Source organism: Galleria mellonella, unplaced genomic scaffold (genome assembly GCF_026898425.1).
Source record: "Galleria mellonella isolate WM207_F2 unplaced genomic scaffold, CSIRO_AGI_GalMel_v1 utg200, whole genome shotgun sequence".
In the NCBI taxonomy this organism is placed as follows: domain Eukaryota; kingdom Metazoa; phylum Arthropoda; class Insecta; order Lepidoptera; family Pyralidae; genus Galleria; species Galleria mellonella.
This window is the reverse complement of record NW_026442034.1, coordinates 3215016-3234844: the sequence shown is the minus strand read 5'-3', so window position 1 is coordinate 3234844 and position 19829 is coordinate 3215016. Positions and strand designations below refer to the sequence as shown.

The 19829-nt window shown below is 33.0% G+C and overlaps 2 protein-coding genes across 6 annotated transcripts in view; one reads left to right on the top strand and one right to left on the bottom strand.

Annotated features, from left to right (window-relative positions):
* Positions 1-19829, top strand: part of LOC116413014 (calaxin) — a 214901-nt gene that overhangs the window by 142425 nt on the left and 52647 nt on the right. The window lies entirely within an intron of this gene.
* LOC113519316 (uncharacterized) overlaps positions 1-19829 on the bottom strand; it is a 128355-nt gene that overhangs the window by 73699 nt on the left and 34827 nt on the right. For all 5 annotated transcript variants that reach the window (XM_052894229.1, XM_052894231.1, XM_052894233.1 and 2 more), the window contains one exon: positions 2316-2345. The gene's annotated coding sequence lies outside the window, so the exon portion shown is untranslated. The remainder of the gene's footprint in view (positions 1-2315; positions 2346-19829) is intronic.

Below are 19829 nucleotides of genomic sequence, written 5' to 3'. Positions count from 1 at the left end.
TAATGAGCATTCGTGAGAATCTTCTAGAACCGACCTGTCTAGAATCAAAAGATTATAGATAAGTCAGAGATATACACGTATTATTTGGTTAATGAGAAAAACGGGAAAATGGGACAGATTTTTCATTCCCGTGGGTATCTTTATCAAACTTAGATCAGTCACATATGAAGATGGATGCAAAGGTTTTTTTCTTAAAATTAAAGTTTAAACTGAAAAAATAATATCTTAGAAAATTGGAGATTTCAATTCAAAGTCTAAAAACAACTTAAGTAACTAAAACTGATGTTCTGGTAAATGGATAACTATACTAAATATACCTCGGTAGATACGTTTTCGTTTGTCTACGCTTCTCATTTTACGAGTATTTCATGCATGCGGTAGCGATAGTGTAACTATCTATATGTTCGTTTGCCACCTGTCTAAAAGGGGTAATACGTAATGCATTATTTATTTTTACATATTTATATAAGTTATGGTCATGTGGTCCCGCCATAGATCAGGCCATCTCTTCTTTTTTCATGGGTGTCGTAAGAAGCGACTAAGGGAACTTAATGGTAGAGGGATAGGTAGCTCTGTCTGTTTAAAAAAAATTCTAAAAGCTAAACTGCGGTTGCCTATGCGTCTGCCAAGCGTGGCAACTACTAGCAAAAGTCCCCTTATGGGAAAGGCTTATGTTCAGCAGTGGACAGTTAACGGCTGAAATGATGATGATGATAGCTTTGGACTTAATGTCCAGAAAATAAATTTCAATTTTTCAATTATTCAGTATTTATTTTAAGGAAATTTCTTAATAATTGATACACGCGTTAGTAGTTTATAAGTCGATGTATTTTGTCCGATATAGGTACTATCTGTAGGGACTTTATTCCGCTTCTCTCTTGGGAGGTATGTGTCTACGCAAAGTTCCTTACTTTTTGTTAAAAAGAGAATTCCCAAGATCATGTATCAGACTATCAGACTTGGGCGATCTAACAACGCCTCTAATGAGGGTAGCGGCTCGAACATATTATGTAGCATAGGCTTTTAGGAAATTTTTATGTTATTTCGCTAATTGGAAACTATGCTCAAGGTACTAAAAAAATAAAATACAGTAGTATGTTTATTATAACCTTCCATTCCTATGGGTGTTATAAGAGGCGACTAAGAGAGAGCGAAGAATAGGTATCAGCAGCCCTCATAAAACATCTCTAAAGCCTGATTGAGGTTGCAAATCCGCCTGCCAAGCGTGGCAACTACTAGCAAAATCCCCTAAAGGGGAGGTTTAAGTTCAGAAAAAACAAATATATATATATGTATATAATTGTGCTTACACAGATATTTATTATTTGTATACCATTCTTACAGATAATTTTTTTTAACAGGCCACATACCTCTTTATACATTAATTCTTTCTACCCAAAGGTTGTCTGGAAGAGATTGCTTAGCAATAAGACCGCCTTTTGTACTACAACCTTTTACTTTTTATATACTTATCGAAAAATTTTCAACAAATCCTTCAATGTTGGTACATCAAAATAGTGCATTAATTTTACATTAGTGTATTAAAAGTGTTTATTATTATATTTAAAGTGTTAAATAAATACAATAAATATAGATAACGGATAATACCCATGTTTAGTGCAAAGAAGAAAGCAGGTACTTATATTAATTCATAATAATCAGAAAGATCAAGTGCCATCTAAGAGAGAAGTCAAGTTTCCGAAATCTGTCTGCTGTCGAGTTAGTATAGATAGTTTTTAGTACATTTTCGACCATATTTCTTTGGAGAAATGTTCAGTTTCTCTAGTAGATCACTCTTTTCAAAGCATATTAATGATTTAGATTTCATTTTGTATAATAGTTGTGAGGGTTAAGGATTATTTTATGACTGATATCGGTATACGTTAGCGGGACACGAGTGTAGAATGATAGGTGAGGATGAAAGGAGGTCAGTTGGCCCATCATGACGAATTCATCAAAAATTAACCACACGTTAGTTTCTAGCGGGGAACACGTGGAGATTGAGCTAATAAATTATTGCAAGCAGCGGGGCTGCTAGTACCCATTACAAACAATTCCTTTTCTTGAGTGAGGGTTTTTTTAATTGATGAGAATAGAATGGAATCGCGAATCGATATCGGTGTACGCTGGTGGGGAACCAGTGAATGATGGTAGGTGAGGATAAAAGCAAGTCAGTTGGGCCATGCTGACTAATTTAATTTGCTAGCTATGGGGCTATATGACTTTATTACCAAGGGACCCCCCCAGGAGGTAACCAATAGGCACCCCACGCTCATGGTGTTGTAGGGCATCATAAACTTTTAGTAATCACTTACCGTTACAGATCTGTATGCTCCGTTTACCACCTGTAAAATAAAAACAGAAAATTAATAATTATAATGAAACAATAAAAAGGGGTCGAGATATATCCAGGGAGAACATATCCTAATTATAATATCATCATTTTACCCATTACCAGACCATTGCTGATCAGATTTCCATAAGGAACGAATCTGAGTCACCTGCACTTACTGATTATATATATATATATATATATATATATATATATATATATATATATATATATATATATATATATATATATATATATATATATATATATATATTACAACACATACACGAACTGAAGAAACAGTGGATTTATTAAACGCTTATGTTACATTTATAATGGAGTTATTTTGATGTTCGTAATATCGAACTGATTTACAGAACACTAACTTTGGGAATAATAAAGTTAACTCATGTATATGTAACTAGATTGCTCCTAAAGATTTCTGTGTTCCTATCAAACAGTACAAATGTTAATAACAAAATAAAACAAAATTAAAAAATTTGCTGTTGCGATAAGAATTACTGGACCCGGAAAATAAATTATACGTTCAAGCCTATCAAATAAGCCCTTTATGTTTCAAGGGTGAGACGGCGTCAGTATCTGCCGATAGCGTTCTTTGGGCCAATGCCAGTTACTTGCGAGGTAAAAGTCAGATGACCTTCGATTTATTTCAACAAACAATAAGAATATTGTAGTTTGTTCTCTCTTGACTATGACCGTGTATCCGTATTTTTAAAAGCTGGTTCCAATTGTAACAATTTATATACGTTATAATTGTTTGGCTTCAATTCTACTATTTGCAGAATTTCTTTTATCGTTTATGTATTTTATCGTTCCCAAAAACTTACTTAGTTCGTTAAAAAACCAACAGGAATCAGCAGAAGGATCAAAGAGACCTACCTTCTGAAACATCAGTAAGTGAATGTAATGTGTGTAATGGGCCACAGTTCAAAGAATCGATAATCGATGGGGTAGGAAGTTACTTCTATGGCGATTCCATATATGCAATTGTAATCTCATTTAATCTCGTAGAAATGTACAAAACCTTTTCTTAGCTTCGTGAGAAACCTATTAACAGATGAAAGAACTAGAATAGTGGATATTATATTCCGAAAGGTCAGCAAACTGATAATTGCAATGTGACACTCAAATATATAGAAGACCCGAGGGGGAAAAAGATTTGCGTGTAGCGATCCGTATACACGCTTTGATGGAGAGACGACTTCAAATGTGTTGCAGGAAGTTTTTTTTTTAATGGACGGTAATGGAATAGTGAGCCCGCCTGCGCTATCGGTATACACTGGCGGGGCACCAGTGAGGGATGATAGGTAAGGATGACGCAGGCCAGTTAGCTCATCGTGACAAATTCACTAATGAATCAATCACGATAGTTTCCAGAGGGAACCGCGAGGAAGTCGACCTTCCTTTTTAAAAGGCCGGCAGCACACCTGCAATACCTTTGGTGTTGTGGGTTATCATGGGCGGCGGTAGTCACTTACCACCAGGTGAGCCCCATGCTCGATTTCCCCTTGTTGTAAAAAAAATATATTGCTAGTAATAGGATTACTAACCCCCATTTCTAACAATCCCTTTTTCCCCTGTTGCAGGAAGTTGATGGATGTAGCTCGGTTCCACTGCTAGTGGCTGTTTATGGCAAAGTTTCTGTCGAGTAGTGACAAGGATGAATTACTGTGGAACAGTTCAAATTGTATCCAGTGACGTATGTTTCTGACTACATAATACATAACTAGCATTCTCCTATTAAAATTGTCTATTAGAATCACGACAGTACGTCAGTACAGTAGTAAATGTGCCTACCGTCCCATACTTTTATCGACATTCAGATCTTTATAGACCATTGAATAAAAATAACTATTGCTGATAACGGTTATTGACAGTTCTGATTTACTTTTGATGTGGGTATCTAGAAACGAATCTTTAGGTTTCAATTTGTACGACAGGTCGCTTATGGGGTAAGCGGCGAGTATCACTCCTTACTGCGTAAGCAACCTGTTGTATTACTTACTCAGTACTTGAGTGAGTACAGAGTACCATAATCGTTTGTTAATTTTTTATTATAGTGTAACAGTTATTTTTCTTATATCTTTTTTAATTAGTTTAGCTGACTGATACGGAATTTGTGTTAAATCTGTATACAAAATTTAGTTTTTCAGGAATATTTGCCATAGAGATTAAAAATAACCATTCCATTGCTTATAAAATCAGCTATTCTTAGAACTGGTATTTGTCTATTTGTAGTTTGTTACGTTACGTTACGTCACCATGCTTAATTAATTATCTTTTACTTATTAAGAGACGTACGATTCGGTAAACTTAGTTCTGATTTACACGACACGAAATGAACACTGATAAATATTATAACAAAAAAAATCTTATACCTTTCAAATCTACGAAGTCACAAAAAACTAAATTAATAAAATTTTCGATAATTTATTTTCCAAATAAAAGAGGACGCGAAAGTTTAAGAGTTCGTACATTTTGAACAGGAAAACTTAGTAACTTCTGGGTGCACTGCTATTAAATGGAGAATCTGGTATCAGAATCGGCTTTTATAGGGAAAAATTTTAACAGACTTTGTTTCCACCTTGTTAAGATTAAATGGCAAAACCAGTAATATAAAGATATTTGGTAAGTCCTTTGCTCTCAGATTTACGGAAAAAAGTAACAATTTCAAAAGAAATATACCATCAATCAAACTGCTTTAGACAAAGGAGCGCTTGAATTATCCTGCAAAAGGATTTTTGGCTGCCAAAATGGTAAAGCATTGTATTTCTATATAATGAGTGAGGCCCATATATTTGGCATCGGTTCAATGTACTTTCATTCACATTTCGCGAGTCAATGACACGCTACACGCATCTGACGATACTATGAGATGTCCACTCGGACTAAGTATATTGTATTTGAATAGTGTTTTTTTTCTCATTTTGGAAAATAACAAAAAAAAAAGTGACGGAAAAAATATAAGTATACTTACAATTCGCCTGTAGTACTCACTACCTGCCTCTTCTATTCTGTGTGCACAAACACGCGCTAATTTCAAATATCATTTACCTATAGGTTGTTTGGAAGAGACTGCTTAGCAATAAGGCCGCCTTTTGTATCACATCAAATTAAAATTTATTCTATTTATAAATGATACAATAAAGTGTAAAATAAATAAAATAAATAAGTTATTTTTTAAGTAATATTACCTACTCTAATGGGAGACAGGCGTGACAGATATGTATGTATGTATGTATTTTTTAAGTAATCATTAAATAATGAAATATGTAGTAAACTTCATTATCGTCTTATTTGGTAAATTAATAATTGCGATTTCACCCACGCAAATCTGTTGCTGTCTGCTATGATTGGTTAATGTCATCATACTATAAAAGACATATTACATTAACGAAGTAAATATTGTAACTGATGTCTTTCTTAGTTAGTCTTAATATAGTATGTCACATTTTAAGCATCTAATACCAACAATTTAGATTGTACATCGACAGATAAGTTAGTTTGGTGATCAGCCAAGCTAAATTTTTAAATTGTCGTGTGGTCCCAGTATATAATGGGCGGGGGGAAGGGATTGTTAGTAATGGGGAAGTTAGTTCACATTGCTATCAATACACCCTATTAGGTCAACCTCCACGCAGTTCCCTCTGGAAACTATCGTGACTAATTTATCGTTGAATTGGTCACGATGGACTAACTAACCTCTTTTCATCCTCTTCTATGACCTCTCACTGGTATACCAATAGAGAAGGCGGGGTCACCAGGCCATTTTTACCCATTAAAAAATTATATAACGGGCCATCTCTGTCTTTTTCATGGGTGTAGTAGGAGGCGATTAAGGGAACTTAATGATCGAAAGATAGGCAGTAGCGTATCTCTCAAAATATCACCAAAGCCCAACTGCGTTTGTCAACCCGCCTGCCAATCGTGGCAACTTCTGGCACAGCTCTCCAATGGGGGGGTAATATATTCAGCAGTGGACAGTTAACGGCAGACAATATTGACGCTGATGATAATGAAATCTTTAGATAGATTAATTAGACAAATACTAGGTCAATTAACGTACCAATCAGAGCGGGGAATCACATTAATAAACACGCTATAAAAATAGTAGTTCACATAAAATTATAATTGATAGTTAGTTACAATGCCAAAACAAACTTACACTTTTTAAACAACGAAAGATCAAGTGGGTCAGTAAAAGTTTAATAGCACTTTTTCTTAAATATAAACAATGGCCAATTGAATGTAATTTGAAAATACCAATTGGTTAATTCAGTTGTAGCAACAGAAGAAAGTGGTCTCGATTATTTGAAGTATGAATGAGGAGTGCATTTGCTGAATTCAATTATGAATTTTATGATTAAAGCAATAAGACTAAAAATAATCAACTATATAAAAAATATGTAGATAGAGATTAATGATAAATGTAACAGTCATTAAAGTTTCATCAAAAATCACGCGGAACGCGGTCCGGAATAATTTATCAGTGAGTTAAATGCAGAAAGTTTAATATGCTTGTGAATCACGCAAAGCTACAATTCATTAGAGTACTCATATATCATATCCAAGGAAGAAATGTGTAATACATCACTGGTAAGGCGGTTTTATATTTAATTTGACCTAGTAACAGACAGAGTGGATGGATTTGAGGAATCTTCTGAGAAAAGAATAGAATTAGCATGGAAATATTTAATAATACAATATAAGTATTTTATACATTCGATCTTTTTATATAGCAACCTGTTCACATTTATTTCACATACACAACAAAACTCATTGTTTTAGCTATTACTGATGCTTAGTTATTTTTGGAGACATTACTTTGATTTATAACTACAGGCTTCTAATCCCAGTTTCGTACGAATTTTCAAACATTTTATTTAATAAAAACCTTGTAAATACAACAAAAAACAATTAATCCAATAGGTGCAGCCGCTCTGAAATAAAGCACTTACATAAATAAATTTCAAAATTTATTTTTATTTATATAAAAGATGCACATTTAAATTAGAACAGACAGGAATGTAAATTAGAAATATATGTATAATTACTAAGCAGGAATTTGGAAAACTCAGGCCGTGAACGGTAGCCAAAAGGAAACAATAGAAAGAAGTATCAACTTTGAATTTATTAAATAATAATATAACAATTACAAACAATATAGGCGACCTGAGCTCCACGGTAGTGCATATTTTCTTTGGAAATTCATATTCTCTATAAAAATAAATAGTCAAAACAAATTTTCATTTAAGCAAAACTCCATAATACGTTTCCATTTTATTTTTCTATTGACTTCAAAAAGGTTTTCAAATCTATTGTACTCGTATTTAAGTTCGTTACTTTATAACTCTGTCAGTTGTAAACCCATTATTATCACAAAGAATATATGTACTTACAGTTTGGTCACATAGAAATTTCATCAAAATTCAGTAGTTTAGTTTTAAATTAAAATAACTGGTGTTGCCATAATTGACATCAGTTTTTTTTGAGAGAACACTATCTTAATCTAAGCAACACTTATGAAGTGTATAGAGCCCACCATATAAGTATGAACAATACATTCCTGAGTAAAAAAAACTCATTTGTAACTTTTTGTATGATATATGGTAATTCATTTATTCAGAGTACCGTACGTTGTTTCTTACAAGTTGAATAAATAAGAGCATAACGGCGATTTGACAAAATAGACCTAAGTGTTGAAAGCAAAGTGTTTCCTCACCCTCTCTCTTTTCCCCCCTAAAAGGTTAACGATATTGCTGTAATGCTAAGACCGCTTTTAGTACACTATTACTATAGTATATTTGATAAAAAAGAAAAATATTTAATGAATGAATGAGTATACTTTACTTGCTTTATACAATATAGGGAATAAGCAAGACAATTAATAAATGTAACGATACAGTTGTATAAGTACAGTAAGGCGGTCTTATTGCTGAAAACAATCTTTATTGTAAAATATACGTAAGACAAATAGATGGCACCCAAGAAAAGACAGTGAAAAATTTGGAAAAAGATTTTAAAAAATATATAACGCATATTTGGCTAAGTGTCTTGGCATGAAGACAGATATGGCGTATATTTTTTCGTCGTAACTACTAAATTGAAAATTAATAACTGTCTTTAAATAAACTACATTTACATTTAGTTAGTTAAATCTAATAGCCATCGAATTCGGATGAACTTGTATTTTAGTGCCGAACAGTAAAAAAAAATATTGTTAGGGAGGCAAACGAGTAGACGGCCCACCTAATGAAAAGTGGTTACCGTCCGCCTACGAACACCTGCAACACGAGAGGAGTTGCTTGTGCGCTGCTGGCCTTTTAAATGTTTGTACGCACGTTTTTTTTTATCTTCCCATATTATATTGTAAAGGGAAAACTGAAGACTGAGCTCATTCCACAATCTAGATATACGAGTTAGAAATGAATAGGACGCATGAACAGTACGCATATGTAAATCTCAAACTTGTTCCTTCTATGTTAAAATTATTATACTTTCATTATCCGATACGATGTCGGAATAAATATTAGTAAACTAAAAGTACTAGGTCAGGTAGCGAAATTGTTAGATGAAGCCAATATATAATGCAACATTACCGACAGAGCCAGCCAAGTTACAGCCTGCCAAGTCGTGGGAAACAGATATGGCCTTTGGTGACCTATTTAAGCGGCTTTTCACACTTTCTCTGATGCTGAATTCGCGAGATTTACATTTGACTTAATTCAAAGTTAAATGAGAATATCCTTTTTAATTTTAATATTAATATAATTATTATAATATAATAAAAAATGGCATGTTGCATCAGAAGATTGTTAGTACTTGGTTTAATTTGGAATTATCTTTATTATAAACTTTTATATTGTTTTATAATAACTCCACAGTACGACTAACACAAAAAATTTGTAAGGTCATACAATTTATATAATAGTTATAAAAGCTAAGAGCTATTTGTATAGAATGGCTAAAAAATAATATTCTAATATATATATATATATATATATATATATATATATATATATATAATTGCGTGGATAATGGCTGAGATGACGACGACGATGATAAATAACTTCATCAATAGTAGTTTTCTAAACGAAAGTGTAAAGTGATTATTGAAATATCGAGTGATGACTTGTAAAAAGACAAAAGGTGAATGTTTGGAACAGTATTTTGTACCTAACTTTTAAAAAAAGTGATATAAATCATTCTAAGGTTGTACAAGCCGTTGTGTTTGTGGCTGTGTTTCGGGTTGAATGGTGGGATATCGAGTATTCTGACACTTCCCTATGGTTCACTGGGAGAGAATGCTTTTAGCATTAAGTCCGCCATGTACACATATTTGTACTAATGAATAAATAAATAAAAAAATATGGCAGTGAATTTACAGGGTACAGTGGAATAACACCTGAGTCCTCAGGAATGATAAAGCATGGGGGAGGGTATCATGGGCGAAACAGTATTCTCTGTAATGTCCATGATACTACTCATGTCTAGATGACGGTTACTACTTTCCATCAGGTGGGCCGTCAGCTTGATTGCCATTCTAAGTTGCATAAAAAAACGTACAATAACAATCTTAAAATGTACATTTAATGTAATATACTCTGTGGACTTCCTTTTCTGTGGATGTGCTAAGAATATATTGTAAAAAATATACTGTTCCGCCCATGATACTTTCTATGCGGTGCCTTTTCTGAGGACTCAGGTGTTATTCCTCTGTAAATTCTCTGCCATATCCCACCCTTCAAACCGAAACACAGCCATATAAATACAACTGCTTTCCCGTAGAGACACGAATGGGACAGAGGTGTCCAAGCAAATGACTTTTGTAGAGTCTCTTTCTGGTAAAAGAAAGAAATATTATTATTCAAATAAAGTAAACTTAGATTTAAGTACTTAGTTACTTTTGAATAGTCAATATTCATTATTTTATCGTCCATTTGGAACAGAATTGCAACTGAAAAGAACAGGCAAGAAATTTTAATTGTTGCTTTTTTCAAAAAGTTTAATTATATAAATAATTATAACATTTATAAGTATAGTTCAAAATATTTATGGTCCATTCATTCAATAACCAAGTTTTTTTTTTTTTTTATACAACTTAGAATGGCAAACAAGCTGACGGCCCACCTGATGGAAAGTGGTAACCGTCGCCTATAGACATGAGCAGTACCATGGACATAACAGAGTATACTGTTTCGCCCATGATATCCCCCATGCGTTGCCATTCCTGAGAACTCAGGTGTTATTCCTCTGTACCCAATAAATTCACGCCATATCCCACCCTTCAAACCGAAACATAGCCATGCAAACACAACTGCTTCACGGTTGAAACACGAATGGGACATAGGTACCCAAACAATCGACTTTTGTACAAAGTCTCCCTCTGGTATCTATTATAAGTATAAATAAATTTTCTATTATAGGTATAAATAAAATCCAGGTACGAGCTAATACATTAAGACGATATATGTTTGTCCATTTTGCTTCTATTGCGGAGAGCTAAATAGAAATCTTAACTGGTACAAGGACTCTGTGGTATAATATAAAGCGAGTGAGGTAACAACCAAAAACGGGCATAATGAACGTCATGAAACACACTACTGTAATGTGTACACACACACTCACATACATACACACACACAATACATGCGATGGAGTCCATTAGTTCTTAACAATGGCTTGTGCCATATAATGTATTTAAGTGTGATAATATTACTGTTGCAACATCTAAAAGCATCTGGACACATCTCTCACAGTACTAAGAACTTCAAACGAGTGTATATGATATAGTAAGCCAAGGCACTTAAAGTACAAATTGTATTTAGAACGTTGATGTTTTAAAGGAGAAAAATCGTATTACAAACAGAATTTTTTTTTAACCACTGAGGTGACAAACAAGCATATGGCCCACTGATATTCGGTTACTATAGCCTGTGGACGCCTACAATAACAGGGACATTACGCACGCGTTGCTGACCCAGAAGAAACCTTTTTATCCCTTTTTTGAAGAACCTTATGCTGTAATCTCTTGGAAAAACCTTGACAGGGAGCTCATTCCATAATCTGAGCGTTCGTGGGAGAAAACATCTCTGAAATTTGTTAGGCTGTGGCATTTAATCCTATTAATATAACAAATGGAAAAAATTCTAACGATAGATGGATGGATATTTGTTACTCTTTTACGCAAAAACTACTGAACGAAATTGAATGAAATTTAATACATATGTAGCTTATATCCTAACCTAGTACATAGGATACTCTATTATCTATACGGGATATTTATACGGGCAAAGCTGCAGGATACAGCTAGTTATCCATAAACGGTAAATAATTTTGTTAGTCAAAGTAATGCCACAAACAGAAAATAAACAACCGACTCCCGTCCCCACGCTACAAACTTATTCGCACGAAGCAAAATGAATGGTTTTAAACGGAACCACCTACTGCTTGTTGTCTTTGGTCATTATTCCGTTCTAAATTTGAATTTCATCTCCGGAAATGACTTTTTAATGGGGCCCTATTGCTGTAATGTCAATCGTCCGAAGTCCGTCAAGCGTCTTTCAAATGCAGGTAAATAAAAACATTTTCCTTGTGAGTTGAAGTTCTTGATTGATTAAGATTGTATTTTAAAGAGTGAGAGACAGAAACTTGTTTAATATTTTAGTTCTATAGTGTCATTCATACAATGATTTTTACAAGCTTTTATTGTAATTCTCAATAAATCTACGGATTAGTGCTTCAAGGTGCCATTTTGCATCCTTTTAGTCATGTATTTACAAACAAATGGATAAGTATACATAACATGCATGTATGTTTATTTTTTTGGCAAACAAGCTGACGGCCCACCTGATGAAAAGTGGTAACCGTCGCCTATAGACATGAGCAGTACAATGGACATAACAGAGTATACTGTTTTGCCCATGATAGCCCCTATGCGTTGCAATTCCTGAGGACTCAAGTGTTATTCCTTTGTACCCTGTAAATTCACTGCCATATCTTACCCTTCAAACCGAAACACAGCCATGCAAATACAACTGCTTCACAGTTAAAACACAAATGGGAAAGAGGTGCCCAAGCAAACAACTTAGTTAGAAACAAAATCGTTAGCTGGAATAAAATATAATTTAAACTTCATAATAACCATTTTCTACAACAGCTTTGAATTCCAATCATCTACATCATTGACAGATTACAGAGAACCAAAAATGTTCTACTCTTGCAAATTAGTTTCGGATATGATAAACACATCTGAGAACACATGTGCATTGCAATAGTGCATTACTGTTTCACAAAGACTCAATATAGCATAATTAGTTTCAACACTAACAGTTACACCACATCAAACAGCATCTGAGCAAATATTTGCATAATATGCAGTCACATTTCATCATTACTCGGTTACTATACAGCAATAGAGACATTTCTAATTTTTCCAGGATGTACAAAAAAAAGTTTATATAAGCGTGAAATCTGTATGGTTGTCAAGTCTAAAATGTATTGAATTTAGAAATGCTATTATTTCGAAATGTATGTTCGTTTGGAATGCTCTTCTAATTGAATTAATTACTTCCCACAGGCCAATTTATCAAGTATTAGAATAAAAATCATTTAATATCACCAAATGTACACTTAGGTACTGTTAAGAAAATGTAAAATTTCAGAATACATGTATTAGGTAATGATCAGGAGTATTCTCCTGTTGCAAAATTTAAAAATGACAGAGACAAAGCTTCATATAACTATATCGACAACGGTAGTGTGTTACAATAATAATTTTTATTGTTAAAAGTTTCGTAAATATACATTATAATTTAATAAAATAACTACTGGTTTAAATAATGTGTAATTTAGCTGAGGAAGCTCGATTAATTTCGGGACCATTCGGGACTCTTAATCTTGAGCGGCTGTTACGCGCCTAAGCGCGAGTTATAAGCGTTTGTGGCACCGTCACAGATACGAGATCGTGCTCGTGTCACAGTCACTTAAGATTAAGGATCCCGAATGGTATCGAAACTAGTCTAGCTTTTTTGACCAAATCACACATTAGTTAAATTATACGCAAATTAAATCGGTAGTTACTACGTTCAAATATTTTTTATGATTTAGAGAATATCTGTGTCTAGCTTTTAATATTTTTTTCAATATGTAAATTATGTTCATAAATATGAAGAATTTACAATATTTAACAAAAAAAAAAAATTAAAAACGCTTAACAGTACAGCCGCATTTGTTACTATGCCAAATGGGTCATGAAAATAAAAGTATTTTGGCGCGCACACACCAGTGTAGATATTTCAAGATTTCCAAGAAATCATATAAATAATATGTATCAGACATATTTGTATTGTATATGTGTAGGAGATACAGGATGACTATAAGAGCCATTACAAAAAGTTTTTTTTAGATAATAATATATTACATTGGGGAATAAACGAACTCACTGTGTATACTATTTCTGACAAGTGTTTATAGACATCGTATTAAAAAATGAACAAAAGTTTTATATCTTACATCAAATAAATTGTATATTACTCGGAAACGATTGGATTGAATCATCAGCAATTACTGAGTGAAATCAAAATCGTTTATCATCCTTTTAAAAGAATGTTCTATCCAGTGGAATTGAACATTTTTTCAAAGGAAATACTATTACAGGTTTCTGTTTGGTATTTTTATTAGGACTAATCATGTAAATGCATACATAAGCATGTTGAAACTACATCTGAGAATATTTTCGCAAAAAAAAAGCATCGAAATTCACTATTGCGTATCCAAAATCATTCTTTATTCATTCATTATCGCATAACTAACACACATCTAACCAAAATGTGTACCTCAAACCTCTATCATTTGGAGGGAAAGGGACTATTAGTAATGGGATCTGATTTCCCTATAACTAGCAATATCAGGTCGACCTCCACGCGGTTCCCCCTGCAAACTATCGTGATTAATTCTAGTGGAATTCGTCACGATTGGCTAACTGACCTGCTTTTTCATCGTCACCTATCATCCGTCACTGGTGCCTCGCCAGCGTATACCGATAGCGCAGGCGGGGCTGCCATTCCATTATCACACATTAAAAAAAAACCTCTATCTTTTGGTAATCGGGTAAAAAGAGGATTCATAACTTTTGTGATATTAAACATTTTACCAAAGGAATATAAGAAGACGGAATGCAAGAAACGACAAATAAATTCCTTCCTCTTCGGATTTACTTCAATTTATTTGTAATAAAGAAGTATATTTTAATACAGCGCCGATGTCACTCTGTTTTCGAAACAGTTGTAGCCATATGTTCTCTTGTTAAAGTAAGGTCGTGCTCTAGATGTTGAGTTGACATGCGACATTTGAAAGAAGCGTAATTAGCCATTATATTTTTCTCAAAGAAAGAAAAATAGGACAGATGTCAAGATCAACAATGGACGTCGAGGAATATAATTCTTTTCGCTTTAGCGAGCAGGCTCTCTTTTTATTGAATTATAATTAATTCAGAGTTCTGTTTGTTTTATTTTATATTCACAATAATTTTATATAAAAATATTATTCGCAAACAATTAATATACAAATTTAAATTATGTAAAGACATTAGTAATAAAGATGGCTGTGTTTTGTTCTAATTATATAAGATAATAGTAATTATTTTTTATATTTATATATTAATTATTTAAATAAACTAGTATACTGTATTTCAGTTGAATTGTTCAATTGTCATTGTATATTTTTGTTTTTGGTTCTAAAGAGTTAAATAAATAAATACACTAGTCTAAAGGATGGTAAAGAAATTATTAATTTAACATTAGATGCAGCTCGCGGCTTTGATTGCGTGAAAAGGAATAACGTGTCTGCCATTATTGTACTAAATTTCTATGAATCGATCGATTAGCAAATAATAAAATATCTATATAAAATGTTTATCATTTACAGGATTATATATTCACAACTATAATCCCAGATAGGGTGCTCAAAGTTATAATATTGTTGGTTCTATAAATTCACCCGAATATACGTAGTTGACGTTAGTTTCGAACGAAACTAACGTGACGAAGTGGCAAGCCGCGATAATCTAATTTACCCGAAAGACAGCGGTGTAAATTAGGTTTGTTAGTAATAATAACATTTAGTATTGCTATAGTAAAATACATTATTTATTTATTTATAGTTATAAAAAATAAACACTTAATGGTTCGTCATTTAAAAGCATTTTAAAGTTTTAGTTGTTGTTATCCAACCGCTTAGATTATCAGCAGGTCTACCATGAAATGAAATTCCAAAATGTCGGGCTCTATTTCGTGTTTTTGTTTATACCAAAATCGGATCAATAAATGGAGTTTAACATTTCGTTCTTCATACATCCTATCATAAAAGTCCAAAGGAACAATATTTTATCATTTTTAATATTTCCAAACGGCATGTATTATGTAATTTTAACATTAAATTTGTGTTTCGTTTGGCTCCGAAATTTCGGAAAACATTTCATGGTAGACCCTCAGGGCAAAAAAGGAACGAGAAAGAACCTTCTGGTTAGTTAGGTAATAGTGGGTTTAATAGTTCTTTTCTAGACGACAAATGCCCAGCGGGACGTTATATATTATAAGGTTATTTTATTTATATCATTTATGGGATACATTGCCAATCTCCCAAATTCAGTGAGCAAATTTACTGACGATATCTTATCCACATCATTGTGATGTAATCAACATTCCAATACAGTGGATTAGATTCACTTATCGTTCATATTCCACGGAATTCACCGTTACGTATGATCTTTCTATCTGTTTAGATAAAACATGTTTTATCTATCTATACACTCGTAAATGATACGCGTTAACTTTCCCAGCACTTTTGCATTTATAGTATTTTTTATTGTAACTGTAATGTCGGCAACAATTAGTAAATACATAATAAATATAATAATTAGGCTTTATGTATATGTATCAAATAATATTACACGGATATAAACATAATCAGCAGGTGTACCATGTAATTAAATTCCGAATTTTCGGACTTAACGTCGTGTTTTGGTTTATACCAAAATCGGACCAATAAATGTAGTTTAATATTTCGTTTGTCATACATCCTATCATAAAAGTCCAAAGGAACGATATTTTAACATTTTTAATATTTCCAAACGGCATGTATTATGTAATTTAAACATCAAATTTGTGTTTTGTTTGGCTTCGAAATTTCGGAAAACATTTCATGGTAGACCCCCTTAGACCTGTGGATTTTGTATAAAATGAAACATATACATATAATCTTAAGAAAGTTACTATTCAACTTACTTAGTACTTATAATTAAGTTTACTTGAATAACAAATGTTTTTATTCTTATAAAAATTTGAATTCATAATTTCCATATTGTAAAATAATGCCGTCATAATTTCCATTTTGGCATTATTCCATAATGCACTGTCAGGTAATACGAATAACATCATCACTTCGGAATTCCGGTTTTAGTGAATCTAAGAATCCATCCCGCGGATAAACAAAGCCACAAGGTAAAGCGAAAACGGCCGATTATTACATTTTTCTCGGAAATCAAAATCATGCGCACTGCCGACATAAGAAATATTACCGGTATAATTTAAAAATAATGTATTTTTACTTGACTGGCATACAAGTATAAAGGAGGGTAACGCTGATTTTCCTTTGGCCGCAACAGAATATCAGTGCTTTGCTCTTTTGAGGGCGTAGCAATAAACTAAGTTGTGGCCATTTTGTATTGTTATAGCACACGCACAAACGACGAATTGTATTTGGCTTTATGTAATTTTTTTTTAATAATTTATGTTATCTCGCTTTTTATATATATTAGTATATGTTGTAATTTGTGTGCTGTAAGTAATGCAAATAAATTATCTATCTATTTATCTATAAAAAAAACTGCCAGATATTCAGTCATTATTCATTGAAGGTCTTACAGTGCATAAGAATATTAAAACTGTAATTCTAATGTGTAAAAAATTCCGACAAAAAAGAAAAAAAAAATCGATTCACTTTCGCGTAACAAACACACTACTAAAATCGAATCGTGTATCTCCTTGTTGAAATCGATTAAAAAAAGGATTAATAACTTTTCAACAGTGTAATCGAATAAACGCGGCTATAATAAATATGAACATTTACAGCCCCATCAATCACGCTCTACAGAATGGCCGAATAAAGGTCAAATTTTGCATAGAGATAGATTCCAGTCTGGAATAAGACAGTGCTCCCGTGGAATAGAAAATATGAAATGTTTGTACATTATATCTATATTTGAAAAGGCGAATTAACATTTGGCATTTAATGTAGAACCTGAGTCAATATTGCGTAAAAGCCACTCACGCGGCGTAGTAGGCATAACCATGAACCAACCCTTTACTAAAAATAAAATTTCTTTTTTTGTATCAATTGTTCCATCATTTAGCTATATTTAGAAATGAAATAAAATAAGATTTATTCGTAAAAACATAATTAAGTTAAACAATTCTTAAGTTTAAAAATTGTCTCGTATAAATAGTAGCTTATATCCTTCTTCGTCTGATATAGCATTTCATTATGAATGTTTGAGTCGGTAAGGTGCCAAGAGGAAAATCTTAGTCACTTTCAAATTATTATGTTAGTAAGTGTAAGGCTTTAGACCATGACTTTAGCTAGGGATGGGGGGGGGGCATTGAGGGGCAATGCTCTACCTTAAAAGGCCCAATACGCTACCTTAAAATGAAAGGCTACAAGAAAATTAGACAAATTCGCCTTTTCGAAGTCACTTAATTATGACTTCTACAACTAAAAAGTGCTTTTACCCTATCTTAAATTTAGGTATAGTTATGGTCCTGCTTTAGACACTTTACCTGTAGGTAATTCAAAAGGTGAATCGTTAACTTGACATTTAATGTAGAGCTCGAATCATGGAGGCGTAACTGCATCTCACGCGGCGCGGCAAGTCACATAAGCGTTTATAGCTTTTAGAAATTATAATAAAAATCAAAATATTTATTCCATACCAATTGTTTCATCATGTAGTTATATTTAGAAAGAACATAATGCCCCGGATTCTATGATATGACAATGTAGCTTTCTATAGGCGAAAGAATTTTCAAAATCGGTACCTGAAATATTTTTTTATTTTTTCTATTTCCAATAAAAAATCGTATCTTTCATCTTTAATATATTAGTTTAGATAATAATAATTAAAACGTTTCACAAAATAATCAACTCCAATTGCGGCAAAACAAATATTTTGATTTAAAAAATATTGAATTGATATTAATAAAATTTCTATAATTTATTATACATTTGTAATTCCATCCTTCTAAATAAAAAAAAAAAAAGAATTTTCCAAATCGGTTTACAACTAACGGAGTTATTAGGTAACAAACACAAAAATAAGGCAACTGAATTGACCACCTTTTTCTTTTTGAAGTCAGTTCAAAATAATATACCTTTGTTTTGTATTAATTTCTATATCATTAAGAGATTACGGAATATAGAAAATATTAGCACCTACATACAGCTGGTATTACAAAAGACAAACCATTAACAGTTGGCATTTAATATGGCGCTCGAGTCATGGTTGGCGTAACTGCGCTCTACGTAAAAGTTAATACACTAGCTGGTATAAAAAATAAAATATTATAAACTTAAGTTACTATATTGCCGTGTGGTCCCGGTATAGAATAGGCCACCCCTTCCTTTCCTGTGGGTCTCGTAAGAGGCGACTAAGAGAGGGCGAGAGTTGGGCAGTAGAGTCTTTCTTAAAACATCTCCAAAGCCTAACTACGGTTGCCAATCGGCCGGCAAAGCGTGGCAACTACTGGCAAAACCCCCTTTATGGGGGAGGCTATGTTCAGCAGTGGACAGTTAACGGCTGATATAGTATGGTATCCAATTAATTATATCTCTTATCATTAATTGGATACCAATGATACCTTAAAATCGACTCCGAAGTATTCTGTACTCCATCACTACATATCAATTCTTACTTGATGATTAGATTAAATAGTAAAAGATCAAATTGATCTTTCTTCTATTACAATTATACAGCTATGACTGTTTAAACGATATACGATTGGTAGAGTCCATTAATCCATATTAGTAGAGATATTATAAACGATCTTTATCTATCCGCCTGTATAAAGATTATTTTAAATAGATAAAAATAGAATAGTAACTCGTGAGGGATGGAAGGTTAGAAGAAAGGCAGGTCAGTCGGCCAACTGTGAAGAATCCAACAAGAACCATGAACCGAGAATAACCACGATTTCCAGGTGGAAGTGCGTGGAGGTCGACCCTGATAGGGTGAATTGCTAGCAAAGGGGCTATTAGAAACTATTACTAATAATTCCTTTCCCTCCCCTGTGCGTAGGTTGAGAACATATATACATATTCGAAATCAGTACTTTACTACTATACTGTTATACTAACTACTAAGTAATCAGTACTATACAGGGGGGAAAGGGATGATTAGTAATGGAGACTAAAAATCCCATTG